Source organism: Pinus tabuliformis, chromosome Q (genome assembly GCF_031772625.1).
Source record: "Pinus tabuliformis cultivar Carrire ecotype Pingquan chromosome Q, CPIR1, whole genome shotgun sequence".
Taxonomy (NCBI): domain Eukaryota; kingdom Viridiplantae; phylum Streptophyta; class Pinopsida; order Pinales; family Pinaceae; genus Pinus; species Pinus tabuliformis.
This window is the reverse complement of record NC_142296.1, coordinates 1373286228-1373292227: the sequence shown is the minus strand read 5'-3', so window position 1 is coordinate 1373292227 and position 6000 is coordinate 1373286228.

Here is a 6000-nt window from a genome sequence, read left to right as displayed (position 1 = left end):
ATTGTGAGCTAATTTCACAAATTCACCATCATCGTGAATTAGCTCACCTGTTTTTTCTACATTTACATGATGGCCATGTAAACCTTGCTGGAGTTAATTTCATTTTGTCACCAGAGACTATTGCAGAGGCCACTGGGATACCAAATATTAGAGAGCAATGGAATAAACGTCAGCAACTAGAGAAGTCTTATTATGAGCCATACATCAAACCTAGGTATATGAGGCATTTGAGTAGAGTTTTTCCTTTCCAGTACCTGAATGATCAGTTTGCACCTTTGATGAAGCTCATCATTCGGTATTTCAGTTGTGAGGGCAGATTCTCCCGTCTTTATGCGTACCATGTCCGTTTGTTGATGCATTTTACAAGGGTACATCTGATGAACATTCCATACTTCATGTTTCACAACATAGAGAGGATGGTTGTATTAGTACAAAGGAAGACCCCAGCACAGCAGCACAGGAGTATTTATCATTATGCGCTGATCAAGATCGTAGTGGTTCATCAGTTGGCACAGCAGGGTATTACTTGGGAGGATTTCATTTCTCGCGACCTTTTCACAGTGCCACAGCCACCTCCCGAGATTGTTCATGATGAGGGAGGCCCTTCACATCAGTTTGACATTCCTAAGACCGAGCATGTCAACGCTCCAGCATGTGTGACATATCAGCGAGGCCACAGGGCCTTATTTGCAGCTACACGGCGAGTATTATCTCCACATGGTGTGGAAGGGGTCTCGCCTTCTTCTTCAGCATAGGTACAGGTTCAGGATAGAGGCAAGGAGCCAATTTACGAAGAGGGCCATTCAGATGATCATGATATTGATGTTACATTGAGTGATGTGGATAGAAGCTCTCCTAGCTCGAAACAAAAGACCGAGGTCGATAGATTGAATGAGAATTTGCAGAAGGCAGAATGTCGGATCAAATACTTGGAGCAGCGCAATAAACAGTTAGAGGACGAGCACACACTTATAGAGCTGCAACGAATCCGTGAAGACCGTAGGTTGGCCCGTAAAAGACCGGGCGATTTGACACCTGTTGCACGGCAATTTGTGCTTGAGAAGGTAAACCGACATTTGGAGGGGTTGTTGGCAAAGGCCAATAGAGACAAAGACTTGCTTCGTCACATGAAGAATCATTACTGGGCTCGCATGCATGTTTGTAAAGCAAAAATGAAAATTTTGCAAATGAGGTTGAGCAAAGCACTAAAACTTGCGAAAGAGGCTAGATCCGCTTCGAGTTTTGGCCGAGGCTTCGCTGGCTGAGCATGACACATGATGGAGGGTCTTCGCTCCGAATTTGAGCAAATTCGGAGAAAATTTTGTCATTTCGAAATTTTTGGTCTCAAAAAACAGTTTTTTCTGCTCAATGGGTAGCGCGCCCGCGCGCTCGCTTTTGATTGGGGCACTTGCTGGAGAAAAACCTTATATTTTTGGGTTTTTCATGATGAAATATACATGCTCAGTTATTTCCAAGGCATTTCATCAAATTCTGGATGATCAAAAGGCCTAAAAACACCATGAAAACCACCTTGCTGCCACCTTTTGCAACAGCAGGAAGTACTTCTGGGAGAATGCAGTTTTGGAGGGGCAAATGAGCTCCAAATTGGAAAATTCCACTTGGGTTGGAAATTAGACATCCAGGGCTTTCCAACGAGCTATCATGATCTCAATTTGGATGTCGGGAAGTGCCCCAAAAATAGGTTGAAAGGTGCGCTACGCATTGGGATCAGGGCGCTACGCATTGGGGTTTTTGGTCCAGTTTTCATCCTCCAGCCCAGGAATTCGGCCAGTTTTCACCAGTTTCACTCCTTGATGTGATTTTTGACCCAACATGATGTAATTTGATGTATGTAAGGTAACATGGCACTGATCTACCTTCTTCTAGATGATTCATTCACAAATTAGCAAGCAAATAATGTAATGAATCAGTTTCCTTCTTTTTAGAGGCAGGTTGTTTTAGTCACCTAGATTCCTGTTCCATGTTTAGAATTTGTTGAAACTGCTCTTAGAAGGAGGAGCTCGACCCCTAGAGGGTAGGGAATGAGGTTAGCATGATCTATATATGTAAATTTTCATTCAGTAGCTCAGGTTGGACTCTTGGGAAGATTTTGGACACTATTGTACATTTTTTTTCACATTTGGGCTAACGAAAGATCAGAGATTTTGCAGTACCTGTTGGGATCCTTGTGGCTTTGTGTGTTGATGGTGTGTTTCTTTCTGTAATTGTAAGTTGTTAATGTGTATCACTTTCCTTCTTTCATCTTCTGCAATTGAACAAATGAAGTGTTAAGGTAGAATCCATAGATTGTTATGCTCTGCCTTTAAGTTTGTTTGATTTTCTATGTTTTCGTCAATTTGAAGAGGATCCAAATTCTCTTTGCCCTCTTCAACTCCTTGTCAATCTAATCTGTCCATACACCTGATCAAAAGACATCAAGACTATTGCCTACCTCGCCCCAACTCGATCTCTGCAAAAATCTGACCTCAATCCCCGCACCCAAAATTGGTTTTCCCATTTCTCCAACAAAAACTCAAAACTCTAAATCAAAAACCTTCCTATCTCTTTACTAGCCTAAAATCAGTATAAATTTGAGTCATCTCAGCCCCTTTGAATACCTTTTGCCGAGATAGACCCGAAGAGAGCCCTCTCCTGTCCTCGTAGGGCTAGCTACGAGGCTGAGCGTGGTTTGATGTTGCCTTGAGTTTTGCCTTCCTCGGCCTGAGGCAAATTCGAGAGTTAACACATACCATGATAACCTATCATTATTAGCTTGTTTGCATTGTTCAATCCATACCTTCATCAAATCTTTATTGTTCACAATGTATAAATGTATTGCATCCCACTCTCAACCTGTTGTATTAAAATAAAACAATTCACGTATATTATATTAATTACCATGTTATACCTTCATAATAATGGAATATGCAGGAAGACTAAAAATTAAATAAGCACGATATACATAAAAACAAATAAATCAAATGTGTTAAAAATCTCCACTATCTACTTACATCTCACTTTGCTCATTCTACCTTTCCAAAATAGGTGCTCCCCTTCAAAATCATCCACTTAGTTTACATCCCAAATGTGATCCAATACATTAATACTTTTTCCTATTTCATCAATATATTGATGAATATAAGCCATGGTTTGATATAGCATATATCCCTGTACCATAGAACCCTCAGGAAGTGCTCTTTGTTCGACCAAATACTTCAGTGATTTCAAGTGCCTCTCAACCATCCACATTGATCTTGTGTGTACAGGTCCACAATTTTCAATATCCTCAACTTGGTGTATGAGGTAGTGTTCTTGTGCATTGAAAAACACCAGAGGTAGATAGTTTTCCATTTTACACATTATACGAGGAATTTGTTTTCTCCAATACTTTATATCTTCTTTATCGGTTTATTTAGATGACAACCATCTACAAATGAAGCAAGTAAATCGGAGGTTTCAACAAAAAAAGAATAATACAATACATGATGAAAAGCAAAACTTATGCAGTGAAAAATATGTGACACAACAACTTATTGAACGAATTACACTTTGCACATAAATCTCCACTTACCTCATGTATTTGCCAAGATCATGTATAACTTGTTTGACATTGTTGTCAAATTTTTCTAGGAGAGATAAAGGTAGACCATACTATAACAAAAATAATGATTGATCATTATTTTTTCCCAAATTAGTAGAAAAGAAAAAACATTAATTAATGAGATGTTTCAACAATGTATAAAATATATATACACCAAAATAATTATCTTAATGAACGTATGTCAATCATGAGATTTTACCCCACCTAATTCACCTTTTTTTCTTAGAATATTCTTTATGTTTGAAGAAAATCTAGTTGGAAAATTAATTTGCTCAATAACCTCTTTAACACGCTTGCTTTGATGCTTTGTCAATAACCATGGAAGGTGCTTATATTTTGGTCGTCTGCATCGCTATTTGAATGAATCACAGTTCCCAATGCATGGTTGGCCTCCTTAATGTCATTACAAATCTTTACAATTTTTTCTTTATCTCTCTTTTCATTTAAGATTCGCCATAAGGTCTCTGTTACATTCTTCCTGATGTGCATTGTATCAAAAAAATGAACAATTTTTAGGTGCTCATAGTAGGGGAGTGTATTAAATTTCTTGAGATAACCTTTCATTCCTCATGGAAGTTCTGTGTTCTTAATGCATTCACGACCTACAACGTGAATCATTGTGCCGAGAGGCACTCTACAACCCAGTATAGGGTATATGTATAAGCGTTAGATGTAATGTGAGAAATATTATATGTCAACATTTTTAATGTTGGCTATATTATAACTAATAATAATAACTTAAAAACAACACAATCTTCCATGTTATTTTTAGTCATTCTTCGTGCAATAAACCGGTTTGAGCCAAGTAATAAAAATAATAAAATTTAATTTATTATATTTTTATTTTATTTTTATTAATAAAATTGCAAATAGTTTTTTAGATAAAATAAAATCATAATACCATGGGCCAATACCATGGTTTATCAATACCATGGGTCATCTATACTTTTGATTGTATTTTATGCATCTAATCTTTTAATTGTTTTGTTACAATACCATGGCTTATTAATACCACATGCCCAAAAACCATAAATTATTTCACAATCAAAATATTTTATAGATATTTTATTTTGTATTAATTTTATGACATTTTTTAATTAAATCTAAAGGAAAAAAAGTTATAATTACTTTTGAGTACCTCCATCCTTACGACTACTAAAAATATTCCCATAGAGATTAAATCGAGGTCTTAATAAAATAAAAAATTAGAATACTTTTATATATAAATATGTGAAATTTATATCGTAGAAATATTCCCATAGAGATTAAATCGAGGTCTTGATAAAATAAAAAATTAGAATACTTTTATATATACATATGTGAAATTTATATCGTAGAAATAATATTATAAAGAACTCGGATAGATGCATATTAACCAAGGATCCAAGCAAAGAGAGAAAGAAAGAGAAAAGATAGTGCATGATTCTTTGAAGTTTTTTATTATTGTATTTTCTTTGACAAGATTGAACAAAAATATAGGTTTAATATTTGACAACCAAGTATGTTTTTTTAATTTAGATACTTTCTTAAATACAGTACAATGGGATCGGATTTAAGAGACACAGAGAGAGTAAGTGTTGTGCTCTTAACCTGCAAGACGATACCAGAATACCAAATATGCGAAGCAATATACCCAGAACATAGAACAGTGAGAAATAACAGCAAGTATTTTATTATCCAGAAAGCAATGTTCACTTGCCTCTTCAAGGGGGAAACCTCCAATAGAGCAGAGCTCGATTACAAAATAAGACACGATGCTCCTCGCAAGGAGTCTCTATCCTTTATATAGGATTCATACATGCAATACCATGGGGCAATACCATGGTTTTTATTAATACCATGGCCCATTTGCAACTAACTGTGCTCCCGTCATTAAATGCGGGTTAACCACTTACAATTATTAATATGGGCTTTATTGACTCTTGACTTAACTATAACTATGAGTCAATCCTATTACATAAATAAGGGGGTTAGGGTGGGACCCTAACATGCCCTCCCCCATAAGAATAACCTTGTCCTCAAGGCTGAAGCTGTGGAAACTGCTGAAGTATAGTCATTGGTTCCCAGGTTGCATCTTCCGGAGAGGTGTCTTTCCACTTGACGAGGACTTCCTTGATCAGGCGGCCACGGAGGTGCCATTCTCGTGTGTCCAGGACATGTTCAGGTTGGAGCCAGATTTACCCTTCTTCATCCAGTTTAGGTAGATTGGTATGAATTCGGCAATTGTTCCCAATCACTTTCTTGAGGCATGAGACATGGAAAACTGGATGGATTTTTGCAGTGGGTGGCAAAGCTAGCTTGTAGGCCACTTCTCCAATGCACTGAAGTACTTGATATGGTCCGTAGAATTTTGGAGATAGTTTCTGACAACCCTTATCTTTGAGTGATGTTTGCTTATA